Genomic DNA, 13411 nt, shown 5'->3' with positions numbered 1-13411 from the left:
GGACGTTCCCTTCCCGTCCTCACCCCCCGGAGGTGACGCCCCATTGATTTGTGTTGGGTGGGGATGTGGCAACCCCTGCCAGGACTGTGATGGAGAACTCGATAGTGGGAAGGTCATCACTGGTGCGGCGGGGAGGAGAAGGCGGTGCTGGTGGGGAGGACCGGGAGAGGTCGGTGCGGTGGTCAGTGTATCAGTGCCCTCTGTTGGGTGGACCAGCCTGCTCAGCCATGTATACGTTGCTCTGTTGAAGAAGGATGCTTCCTTTCCGCCAAGTGGAAAAAAAATCCTGCATTTTCCAAGCCTCACCATACATGATCTAGGTCCAGCATTGTGCATACATGCAGTTAGCCGGGAAGCACGTTTTCTCCTTCCAGCCATCATACCTTAGTCCATCCGTTCCCATTATTGCCTTCAATTACTCAATTACATGCAGGGCATGAAGTGTGTGTTGGCAAGCTGTCGGGCTGGGATTAGGGTCGGGATCCTATCGCCAGGCCTGCTGCTGCCTTCCGCTGTACGACACTGAAAGATGCTTTCCCCTCCTGCTCCTGCGCTGTTTTTTTCTCCATTTAACATAGGCATTTATTTTTAGTGGTCGTGGGATTGTAATTGTGGTGAACTATGGCTTTTACAGGATAGTTAATACCTTTATTAGCCCAAATGGGGAAAAAAAAAACCCCAATAAAAAATTCCGGCCCAAACCTGACAAGTGTGTGGGCTTGGAGTCTCGTGAGACAAGAGCAGTGTTTGCATCCAAGACATGTCCTTGTTTCTGCCTCTATCAGCTGGTCTAATAATACCTCCTAATGTTTCCTACAGGCCTTGCTGCCTTAATTTATGAGTTTGGTCAGGGACCAGGAGCCCACTCGGCTGTCAGAAACACAAATGGGTGGGAGGGATGCTAATTTTAAGGGGAACACAGTGAGGCAGAGCAGTCAGAGCTCCCTAGGAAACAGGGATATGCTTTTCCCAGCAGCCCAGAGGTGGCAGGTTGTGGTCCAGGTCCTCGTGGTGTTTCTGCAGGGCTTGGCTCTCTTTGCTCAGGCTGAACTGACCGCAGTACAGCTCCAGCACGCTAACTGCAATGCTCGACGCAGCCCATGCTCCTCTGGAAATAACTCTGAAAGCTTAAAAGGCTCATCCTGCCTTGAACATCGCCTCGCTCTATCACAATGTGGTTGCCAGGCTCCGTAGAGAATGACAGTGAAGAGCTTCAAAGCAATGCAAACCCCCCTCCCATCCTTCAACAGCCTCAGATGCTGTCTGGCAGCGTATGCATACGCTTGCTCTTTGTGTTTTTACACTATCTGGAAGGTTGGCCCCTAATTCTTGCAGTCTTGAAAAATAACTCATTTTCTCTTCTGGGATTCCAGATCAGGGATTAATTTAATCCTTTTTTTCCTTTCCCATTGTTTGTTTTTAATGATTAAGGTGATAGTTATAAATTGTTAACAAGTTCTGGTAGAAATGTGATCCCTGGGAACTTTTTTTACGCTGAATAAAATAACAGCGAGATGGATTTAGCAAAGCCAGTTGAGTTGCTGTGTCTTCAAAGATTATCTTGGTTCTGCATGAAAGGCCAGATTTTTGGGAAGTATTTAGGCCTAACTGAAATCAGGTGCTTAAGCACCTTCAAAATAAGAGGAGCTTCTGTCTGTAGGGAGTGATAATATTGTGTGTTAAATCAGTCAGTATATTAGGCCTTACTTTTTTGGCTGGGTAATTTTTTCAGGCGGATCATTTCCTCTGGCAAACCGCTGAGCTGGCACAGAGTGATTATTTAATGGAAAAAAAAAAAAAACCCTTTCTCTGCTGGAAACAGCCCATTTCCCTGGAGGTGACCGGAGCTTGTGAGGGTTGATGCTCGGCCAGTGACATCTCTGTGGGGCGCTTGGTGTGGTGGTATTTCGGTACGACTTGGTATGGGGCCCATGACTTGCATGGAGGCAGAGCTTGTGGGGTTGCCTTGGCTCGTTTTGCTTTGCTCTCCTTCTGCTTAGTGTTTGCTGATCTACAAAGCATTTACTCCCGGCAATTATTCTGATGAGGCGGGGGGTTATTTGAAAGCTGCGAACGGAGGTTTCTGGGGAAATGTCTTCAAAGGATGATCTTCTTCCGATGGAGCTTGTAATTGTTTAATGATTTTCTATATGGATTTCCATGTGGGCTGCTATGGGACAGCCAGAGCTGGTTCGTCAGCAGAGAGCTTCTGCTCGTGCTTTGCTCTCTCTTCCCCCGGCGCTTGGTGGCTGGTCAGCTGGCTTCTGTGTGTTATTGTAGTCTTTTGATTTATATTTCCCTTAGTTTTTACTGCTCTGTGTCAGACCCAAACCTCAAACTTGTCACATTTTTTTCCAATTAAATCAGTTGATCGTGCACAAATGTGTTGTCTCTTCCAGCACACCTTGCCTCTCTGGCATCCTTAGTCTGCAGGGCTGCAGTAACGCTGCTTTAACAGCCGAAACAGGGTGGGGGCAGGACCTCTGAGCCATCAAGTCCTGCTCCGCTACTGCGGCCGATGAAGCATCTCGTCCCTCTCCTAAGCTGAAAAGCCCTTCATATTGCATTGGCTTTTCCCCTAATTGTTTGGACAGCGAGAAGCCTTATTCTAGTTTCTCACCTAAATTTATTCATGGGTGGTTTATGACCTTTTGCTGATGTTGTCCTTTCACTTTAAATAGCACTTTCTCTTCCTTCATGTTAAACCTCCTGATACATGGAGAGAGAACAATTTTATCACCTCTCCACCTTCATTTTCTTAGACTAACAAGTCAGGCTCTCCTAGCAGCTGACTCTTGTAAAAAGGCCACCTTTGCTCTGATGGTCCGGATAGCCTTCCTCTGAGCCAGTTCCAGTCTGAGCTCACCATCCTTGACCCCAATTTTGGGTGACAAGGATTGCACAGTGCTTCACTTGCAGTCTTACCAGAGTCTTTACAGTGACCCTTTGCCCACCTGAAGCACATGCAGATGCTTATGAAGCCCCAGTGTTTACGTGGGGCTTCTGCAACATGCAAGACCACTGTGTTTGAGGAATGGGATTTTAAAAGGTTTGATCCTTTTCTCAACGAAGTCACAGTTGAAATTCCCATTGATTGCTAAGGTGTGTGTCCAGGACTTAATAAGTCTTGTTGCTCAGTGCCAGAAGTGGTGAACTCCTCTTGGCGTGATAAATCATGTGCCAGAGGCGTTGATGTATCTGACGGAGAGCTGAGGGGAGCAGGAGCTCAAAGCAGGTGATGGCAGTGCAGGGCCAGGGATGGGTCCCCTCCTCCTGCCCCCTTTGCTTTGCTCAAGGAGTAAAGAGCATATAAATGTTGTTAAATCATTTTCAAAGAGAAAAAATGAGGCAAAATTGTACCCTTGGCTCCTTGATGGATGGGAGCAGAGCTTGTGCAAGGTTGAGAAGGGCTCCAGAGGTCTGGATCCTGAGCAGGCAGAGAGATTTTGGACACAGCCAGCGCTGTGGTCTCTGTCTGAGACGTTTGAGTCCTTTTACCAAGGTGGGAACACAGGGAGCGGGTGATCAGGAGAGGCACAGGAGGATCCTCCTTTCCAGCCATGGCACGCAGTGTTGGGAACTGCGGTTGAGTCCTGAGGCTGGCCGGAGATCAACCAGAGATCCTGTCTGATGGAAACAGAATCCTTCTGTTTCCTGATCTAAACCCTGTAACACAAAGCAGATGTAAAGGTCTAGCAGAGATCAGGAAATCTTTTGTGTGCAAGGCGGAGGCAAACGGCGACTCTGCGTGCTGCCAGCCCGAGGAGCCCGTGCAAGGGGAAAATCAGGTACCTTTGGGGCATGAGAGACCTGGCTCTGCAGGGCAAGGGGCACTATGCCTGCAGTAAAGTATAACGACTTTCTGGAATGGTCCTGAGTTAAATAATGCCTGTGGCACGACCTACATCTTCTGCAGGGTCAGGGGGATGCTGTGCCTGATTCTGCCTTGCCTCCGTCATCTCCAGCTCTGCGCTGCGGAGGTCCCTTCTGCACGCAGCTGCCTCCCGCGTCGCAGCACTGCAAGTTGCTAAACAAAGCAAGGGAAAATCAGGCACAAGCTGTGCAATTTGCAGATGATCTGTGTACCTGCTAGTTTGTAACAGATGTTTTCCTTCGCATGACCATTTGTGAGCTGCTTCCTTGTCACAGTCTGTAGTAGCTGTAATGCTCGGGAGTGAGTGATATCTTACACCTGCACAGAGCAGTGTTTCTGCCTATAAACTTGCTTTGCAATTCCAGAAATCTCCCATTACACAGACTTTTATATCCAGTGCAAACAACGGCAAAATAAGACTGCATAATATTTTTGACACGGGCTTTAGAAAAAAAACTAGAAAAGGGAAACTGCAGGAACTGGATGGGATCCACGTAACTCCATATTCTCTCCGAGGGGTGGCCAGAAGCGGGTGTTGCAAAGGGAGGTGCAACAGAAGGCAAACCTGCCCTGTGTTAGATCTGCACATCATCTCCAATAGCTGGAGGCTGCCTGCAATATTAATATCACTTTCAGCAGAGATGTTGGTATTTAGCTGTTGTAACTCCGGCTATTCTTGTTATCCACGTACATGCCTGCTTCCTCTCTGAAATGTCACAAATTCTTGGCCACAATAACTTCCCGTGGAAGTTAGCTCCATAGTTTAATTATGCATTGTGCAAACCCCGTGTTTCCTTCTGCAGGGCTGTGCCAGGGTGGTGTCAGCAGCACAGAAATGCTGGGTCAATTATTATAGCATTGCTTCTGAACAGCAAAACATCGGCACGGCATAACTAGCGCAGGCTCGGGTTGTGCTTGGCTTTTCAGACAGGCCTCTAATGGATAAAAGGACTGCAATTCCTCATCTGCCGGGCAGGTTGGCAGGTGTATGGGAATGTGATACCTTCCTTTGGGTTATCCGCAAGGGGAAAGGGGGGCTCTGTCTCAGAAAGGCTGTTGATTTTTCCTGGCTCCTTGTGAGCTCTACCAGCGGACTGCCAAACTGGTATTTGGGCTAAATGTGCAGCAAAAAGTGAAATGAGCCAAGAAGAGTCTTGTGCTGAAGAGACGAATTTTGCAGAGAGCTTTTTCCCTGGGATGTGGCACTTTCCAAGATAACCAAGGTCGTGCGGTAGCTTGGGGCTTGAGTGTGCAGGGGTGGAGGGATGGGTGCACCTCTGTGATGGGAGAGGGATGCTCTGCCCAGGAAGCCAGTGCTTGCCCTGCTGCACTGGGCTGCACTGTGTGGCCGCGCTCCCAGAAATGCCTTTCTCGTCCACTGTGGAGGCGGATAATGCTAAACTGCAGGGATGACTCTTGGAAATTTGTTCCTATGTGCATTTTGCACCAAATTCCCATGTGGGCTTACCTGCAGGGATCTGTGGGAGCCTGGATTCCCGTGGGCGCTGCCGGAGCGTGCTGCAGTCTGTCGGGAACGGCTGCTTGCCATCTGCTGTGGAGCTGGGCAGCAGAGAGCAGGGGACTGTGACAGGTTTTAGTGAGGTACCTTCAGGCACAGCATCCTCCAGTATAGCTCTGTCCAGAACATCAGGATCAGGCTTCTTGGCAGTAGCTAGGCTGAGACCAGAATATAAATTTCTTTGTGCCATAGAACAGAGGAGAAACTTCTGTTGCGTGGTAAAGGTTTGTTGTGCTGCCGACCAGCCCCCTGCCCGATAGTGTGAACTTGGCTCACTGGGGACTCTTGGAAACTGGTTGGGCAAAATGGGTATGGGCAGTCGGATGCACCCTTGTACCCCCTAATGTAATGCCTCTTCTTCACCTCACAGTGTGAACCGGTCTGCTGCGACAAGGAGCTCAAGGAGATTTAAGATGGCACCTGCCTTTCAGGGAGAGCAGGGGTGAGTGACTTGGGTGTCGGGGCGAAGGTTGGGTTAGGGTGAGGGGCAGTGCTGACTGAGGGGATGTGTGGGGTGGCAGGAGCTGCAGTCACAGGGGGCTGGCTGAGGCGTTCATGCTTTGGAGATAACGGACTTTCAAGGCGGCACAAATAAAAGGAGGGAATGGGAAGGCAAGGAGTATCCCATGTCATGGATGAAAGGCAAACAGGCATTTTTCCATGTGTAGCTTCAAAAAGCTGGGACAAAATAGAAGCCAAAAAATTTCCTCTGAGACGTAGCTCTGAACAAGGGGATTGTCCCAGTCAGCTCAGATCTCCTGGCAGTCTTACCTGAAGGGGCCCAAAGTAACAAGCAATATTTAACTTGGAAATCTGGGACAAGGTCAGGGAAAAGGGGGGACTTTGCCCTGGGTTGCTGGCTCTGCCAGTGTGACCCCCTTTTGCTCTGTGTGGAGGGGGAAATTTTTCTTTCCTTCCCTCTCCTGTTGTCAAATTCATGCCCAGCTAACCGACAAATCCATCTCTTCAGAGATCAATTACAGTGTCTGGCTGCGAAGCCTGGAAATCCAATTAACTCCCAAATATTTTTTTTTCTGTTTTAAAGGAGAAAAAAAAAAAAAAGAGAGGAAGGAGGGGGGGAGAGAGAGAAACGCATTGAAGCGGGGGCATAAATCACCTCGAAAACATTCCAAACACTAAAATAAACAAGGATGAATTTCAACTTCATTTGTCTCTTTTTGAGATTCTGTCACTGATTTATTTTATTGTTCTGTCTGAGCCTCATTTTTGTCTTTGCTCATGTTCGGAGTCTATTATTGTCTCTGGAGTGGAGCCCCGGATGGCTCCTGCAGCGATGCCAGGATGCATTGTCTGTGCAGGACATCCTCCTGACTGTGGTTCACTCACCTGAGGTTTTAAGGGGTTAAACTGCCTCCATCTTGCAGGGCATTTGGGGACTGATGAAAATGGATGCTCAGCTCTGCCTGGGTCTGAATGGGCTGGTAGTTTGGGTGAGGAGCGTGACCCACCGGACTTCCTAGGAGGAAATAACTCTGCTTCTCAATCACAGACTTCTGACTTTCTGCAGCCACCCAGAACTGGCTGCTCGAGTTGAACCTCTCCATCTCAACCTCATGTCCTTGATCTTTCAGGGGACTTACTCCATTTGACCAACTCGTACCATGTCCTCAGGCCTGCGAATGGCTTAAAGGAGACTCTTCTCCACAAGATAGTGAAATGGTGTCCGTGTGGAAACGCGCTGTGTTCGTTGAAGTGCCTGAAGGTGAGCAGGGCCCAGGTATGTCTCAGGCTGATGGTCTCACAGAGATGTTAAGAGAAGGACTGGGAAGTATTGCAAGAAATTTAAGGGAAAGAAATAAGGACTGATGTACTTGTGATGTTTCTGGCTTTGGGAGTTGGCAACCAAGGGTCTAGCAAGTCATCAGTGATACGACTGCCTATCAAAACAAGGGGGTATGAATGGTAGTGGAGTCAGAAGAAGCATCTTTGCCTGAATAAGAGGATTTTCTGTCTCTCAAATGCCCACTATTTGGCTGAAGACATTTTGGGGTAGGAATGCAGGCATCTGACTGTGGTGGTTGGCACCAGTGACAGGTACTGAGCGTTTGTACGGTAGCTGCACATATCATGTAGCATCCTTGGGGGGCTGGTGCCCATCTGGAGTGGCAGCAAGCTGGGGGAATGCCCTGGGACATTCCAAATAGAGAGGTGTCAGCCCTGCTCTCTGGGGCTGGAGAACCTCTGTTCTCACTCAGGCAACAGGGATTTGAACCTGAAGCGTCTGTGCTGCTCTCTGTAGTCCCTGTTCCCCTCCTTCAATAAGCTTTAGTTTTCATTCCAGAGGAGGATGAATAATCCTTGGGGGTTGTTGTGAAGAGGAATTGTCACCCTTCCTTCAGCTCTATCAGAAACTCTTGAAGAGGCAGTTAACAAATAACCTTCCCTTGGGATAAATTAGCTCCCAATCCCAATTCAATAGCTGCTCATTTTAAGATGTCCTTGTTACCTTGTGTGAGTGGCTGATCTTCGTTTGAATCCTGCTGCGTTTTCAGACCCCGTGATTGCTGCAAGCAATCATGAGTTCCACATCAACAGCTCATGCACTGATTGCATCGAGCAGTCCCAACACAGCCTTTTGTGAAAAGTTTTGGAAAGTTGAGCTCTGTGCTATGCTATCGGAAAGCTACACAGATCTCTCTCCATCACATATTCTGGCAACTGACTCTTCAAATGAGGACTGGTTTGCAGGGGCTGGAGTGCAGAGGAGATCTGTGCCTCAGAGTCTGGCTTTAGAAAGAAAATCTTGTAGGCATTGTCAAGGAAACCTGGTGATGGTGCAGAGTTGTCCGACAGCCTCCAGGCAGCCTGGAGCAAAGGCTCTGAGATGTGCAAAGAGTAATCCAAATGGATTTTTTTCTTTTTTTTTTTTTTTTTTTTTCTCTCCAGCCCAGTGTTGTTGCAGAAGTAGGAGAATGGCATCGGGATAGCTCAAAAAAACCCAAAACAGCAACCAAAAAAACTGCATCAGAAAGAAAACCTCCTGCCATGTCATCTTGCCCAGACCTTCCAGTGAGACAGCCTTTCCCAACTCTGTCAGGGACCATCTCTCATGTACCAAAAGCGTTGCCGCTGTTTGCAAAGAGTAAGTCATCCTTTTCAACAAGCCTCTCCCAGAACAACAAACTGAAACGTGCAGTCTTGCACAGGTGCTCTAATATAGATCTTTGGCTTTCAGGACTGTTCAGAGATTTCTGTTTCCTCTCACACCAATGGCAGCTGTATTGTAAGGTATCTTGCATCGATTAAAAATCTCTTTAATCAATTACTGGCAAGGGAAGTGTTCAGAATATTTGAAGACTGACTCCTAAAAGCTGCCACTTGACTGTGAGTGAATTCATCCAGAGACTGGCCTGCCAAACTGGCATGCAATACAAAATATTCGCTCACCTTTATTTCCAAAGCTGCTAACTAACTGCAGTGATGGGTATCAAGAGAAATCTGTGTCCAATAGGACAGAGTAGGCTATGGTCAGTTCTTCTGCAGGAGGTATTGCCCCAAGAAATCTTTGTTACAGACAAAAGCCATTACTCAATTCATCAATCCCTAGTTACACTTCAAATTCCTATATCCCAAATCCATGGGATAGATTAGATAGCTTAATTTGAAATGTGAAAGTAGGCTGGAAATTATTGCTGTGCAAATTGTGTAGAGGATTTTTTTTTTCTGTTCCATGGCTGAACTGGACTTCAAAAGAATAAATAAAATCCGTTCTGGTAGCTCCCAGTGAGGAGTATACTTCTTTAGAGAAAGGAAAAAAAAACCCCAGCCCTCCCAATATTTTATTCAACCCCAGAGTGAAGCATTTTGATTTGGGGGAATTCAGCTAATTTTCTTACTCTTCAAAATAGGTCAACTTTGAAATAGAAAATGTCACGTTGAAACAGAAAGTTGAATAGAAGTGTTTAGAAAATGTAAGATTATATATACATACATTTGGAAGTTTAACAAGCTTGTGAATGGAAAGAAAGCATCCAGGCTATTTATAATTCAATTAGGCTTAGATTTAGGACTAGTTTTCACTCTCCGTAAACTACATTTCTTTTTCATTTAGAACAATCTCCTTCCTCCATCAAAGCCCCTTCTCCCAGCTATAGCTGGAAATATATAGCTATAATATAGCTGGAATGACTATAGTTATACTGTGTCAGCTAACTGCTGTATTTTTCTTTCCCAAGGCTCTCCAGGCATTTAGGCGTCTTCACTTGGGAGTACTGGCATTTGGGACCAAGGTATGGCAAACCAGGGCGTGTGCTGCTGGAACTGTTATCAAGGAAATTTAATCCAGCAACCCTCTCCTGCAGGACTTCTCAAGGCTTTGTCTCTCTTCCCCCATTCCCCTGCAAATGTCCTGTACCACACTGTCCTTTCATTACAAAAAAATCTTACAAAATAGTCTCCTCGCCTTTCTTTTGTTGATGGCTTTTCTGTGTTCCTGCACCGTCTCTCTTTGCGGCATCGGTTACGTATGTGTAAGTAGTAAGTTAGTTTCTATTCTCACTCTGGGGGGTTGGCTTCCAAACTGTTTATTGAGTAATAAAACGAGAAAATTACAAGCCATTGCCCAAGGATAATGTGCTAATAATTTTATGACTGGACAAACGGTTGGAACAGCCCACAAATGGTGGTAAGCAGGAAACCTGGTATCTATTGCCGACAGAGACACTCCCGAGGAGATAAAACCTCACTGCTAGTAATCAAAGTTGATGCAACAACTGTGAGCTATTAAAAATTACTTTGGGGATGGGTGGTAGGATGATCATTATTACTTTCAGAGTAAAAGTGGCAGATGAGCTTTTTGGAAGGTGTTTAGAAGTTAGTCCTACACGGAGTGTATGTGATGGACCACCATGTCTGCTTGCGCTCGGGTCCACACGGCCCACAGCTGCTGGGCTGGAGGCTGGGGATCCCTGGAAAAACAAAGATTAAAGGGTGTTAATGCTTTCAAGCAAACATGAATCATCCCAGAAATAACAAAGGGTTTAAGTTTCTTTAGATGTCTAGTTTTGTGGCACTCAAGGCCGCTGAGCAGTGTCCCAGCTTTGGTGCTGCAGAGCACGGAGCCAGAATCTGCTGCTGCAGGGTGACCGTGGGGTTGCACCCAGCTATGTGATAACATGCCCTGTCTCTCTCACCCCAAAACCTGTGGTGTTAATTATTTCTATGTTTAAGCCCATATCTGTAGGTGGTTTAGTTCCCATCCAGTAAATCCTCCAGCTTCTTTGAGACTCCTGATGAAGCCCTAGCCTCTGTGATGCTGTGGGTACAACAGGAGCTACGGGCTAATTGTAGAGTGTGCCTCTGACCACCGAACGTGGTCAACTGGTGCCATTTAAATGCTTCCATTCAATTGCCAAAGACTTTGGAGCAAACAGCACCGCTCAGCTTGCCTCTCCTAAACCATTGTGAGAAGATGTGCCCCATTCGCTATCTCCAAGAGGATGTCCTGATCCTTCTTGGGGGCAGAACATCATATCTGCACTGATTTCTTTCCACTGATGCGGAGTTCAGTGAAGGATTGGGTCAGGAGGGCCCTTGAGAGGTCTCACTCTCTGCCCATCTCCCATGAGGCGGGATGAGCTGTTATCTCTTCCAAACCAGCAGCAGATCCAGCTCTTGAAGTGGGCAGGAAGCCATGCAACTGGGAGTAGCTGTTCGCAGCTGCCAAGACCTCACATTTGTATGTTAGTGATGCAGATAGAATCTCATAAACCAGTCTCCATCCTGCTTTACTGCTGATTTAATGATCGGAGGAAGAACTTGACTGTTTATTAAAACATTAGACAGTAAAGTTTAACAATAGACAATAAAGGGTTTTGTTTTTCCATCCTTCTGATGGTTAAAGCAACAACACGTTGGGCTGGAGAGGGACCTGCTCCCAATCTCTGAATCCGGCATGACAGTACAGGGTTGTGATGTGACTGGGCAGCGCTCCCTCCATCAGGCAGGATGAAGAAGTTGGCATCGCCGCTTCCGTGCCTGGCAAATCCAATATCTGAAGAAGGGCAGGGCCTCATCCCTGACTGGGCTGTCTCACAAGGCTGGCTGGATCACGGCAGAGGGGCCGGAGCAGCCCAGCTGTCTCTGAAGCCCTCTGTTGTTGCTGATCAGCAGCACTAACTCTGTGAAGCTTGCCAAAGGTATTTGCTTCATCACCCGTTCTCCTTCCTGCCTGGCAGAAGGCATCTCTGCTAAGAGGCCCTGGTGGGAGCCAAGCTCTCCAGTGCGCTCCATGGGTCTGGAGGATGGATGATCTCTCTGCCAGGTCTTCTGTCCTCATAGCAGCCTAAGCTGGTTCAGGCCCAGAGCCCATGTGATGCCTGGGTGCAAAAATATGTTCAGGCATCCACCGGTGCAGATTGATGTCTACTTCTGAACTGTGAAAGCGGCTCCTTAGGGTTGGGTTTTTTTTTTTTTTCAGTTTCTGTGGGCAGTGGGGTTCTCTCCTGACATCTTCAGCCTGGTTGCTGTGCTGAGCAGGTTGGCCTGGCTTCTCCTGGGGTCAGCGGAGAAAGACAGGACTTCCTAGGATCACTCACCCTGTCTAAGGAGAGTTCAGTCAGCCTCCAGAGGGGTTGACCTCTCTCCGCAGATTGTAGTGGGACTCCAGATGAATTTTTTTTACATCTGACATGTAGACAGGCTAATGTCTGCAGAGGCAAATCTTGCTTCGCACCCTAAAACATGGTAAATGTGTCCTTCAGCATCTACCTCCTTGGGCTCCCTTGAAGCACCCTGGCTGCAAGCACAGCAGCCCTGCCGAGGGGTGGTGGGCTTCCCGCACCTTACTCAGCTCTTTGAGTCCTGCGTAAGCCCAAAGCAAGTTACCTTCTGGCTCGAGTCTCGCTCCTGATAAAGGTTCCTATCCAGTGGGTGCCTTGTGGATCGCACAGGAGGGTCGGTGATTCAGATGCAGGAGAAGCTGCTGCCCTCCTCTCCTGCTGCAGTGGGGTGTGAAATCCAAGTGCTGCTGGAGACCAGCCTGGTGGGTGAGGAGCTGGTTCGTGTGGAAGCTTTATTGAATGGACCAGACCCCGAATGTGAGAGCAGGGTAAGATATGCCTTTGCCAGGCTTGCAGGGAGAAGAGGGACAGAAAGCAAGTGTGCACGTGCACCAAGATGAAAAGGAGAGGGTTGATTGCACATGGTCCTGGCATAAAGCAGTATTTGCGTAAGCTCAGTACATTTTGGGCACTGAGCTGCTTTTACCGAGTGCTCCAAAAAGGCTTTCAAAAACATAGTTGCCATGGGATAGGAGTGGAGGTGCTGTTGTGAACCAACAGCCTTCTCCAACGATGCCTGAGAAAAAGCAACCCCTTTGCACTGTGGGCAGGGAAAGTCCTCCAGGGATCTGTGGTAGGGCTTGTGCTGTCCTGTCCACAAACGATCTGGAAAAGGGAGCAGACAGAAAACAAAATTTGCAAGGTTGCAACATTATTCAGGACGGTGCCAACAAAAGCTGACTGGGAAGAAGTGCGGAAGGGTTGCAGCGTACGGATGGCTACACGATGACATGGCTGAGGAGATTCGTTGTTGGCAACTGCACATGGAGAAAAATCAACAGTAGCTATACCTATACAGCGGCACGCTCTAAATGAGCTATTACTGCTCTGGAAGGAGATTGTAGAGGCATTGCAGGCCATTTCTGGAAATGTCGGCAGTGATCACAAAGGCAAGGGCAACACAGAGGAAGAAAATGGAGGATAAAACAGAGCCTGTCATTATGCGACCGGATACATCCATGGTGCACCCCGTGGTGCTTGGATGCTGTGTGTAGTTCTGGTATCCGTGTCTCAGGGTCAGGCACAAGGAAAGATGTAAAAGGAAGCTACACAGTACCTGTCATAGCAGGAGGACCTCAAGTGACCATGAGACCTTGATCTGAAGAGGACTGAAGGAGCAAATGAGGGGAAGAAAGTCATGGGTGGCTTGGAGAAGGTGGATGTGGAGCTGGATGGACCTCTGCTCTGGCCAGGGCTGATGCTGTATAGAGACCCCAA

The 13411-nt window shown here is 48.0% G+C and overlaps 1 long non-coding RNA gene across 2 annotated transcripts in view; it reads left to right on the top strand.

The window, feature by feature from the left end:
• LOC127020328 (uncharacterized) overlaps nucleotides 1-9763 on the top strand; it is a 47079-nt gene extending 37316 nt beyond the window's left edge. Inside the window, exons 4-7 of one of the 2 annotated variants that reach the window (XR_007767057.1) lie at nucleotides 5764-5835; nucleotides 6986-7116; nucleotides 8301-8496; nucleotides 9590-9763. This is a non-coding gene — a long non-coding RNA (uncharacterized LOC127020328). Of the gene's footprint in view, nucleotides 1-5763; nucleotides 5836-6985; nucleotides 7132-8300; nucleotides 8497-9589 lie in introns of both variants that reach the window. The other variant, XR_007767058.1, reaches the window with a different exon arrangement.
• The last annotated feature ends 3648 nt before the right edge of the window (nucleotides 9764-13411 follow it).

Source organism: Gymnogyps californianus, chromosome 10 (genome assembly GCF_018139145.2).
Source record: "Gymnogyps californianus isolate 813 chromosome 10, ASM1813914v2, whole genome shotgun sequence".
In the NCBI taxonomy this organism is placed as follows: domain Eukaryota; kingdom Metazoa; phylum Chordata; class Aves; order Accipitriformes; family Cathartidae; genus Gymnogyps; species Gymnogyps californianus.
The sequence above is the reverse complement of the archived record's forward strand: the minus strand, read 5'-3'. Positions and strand labels throughout refer to the sequence as shown.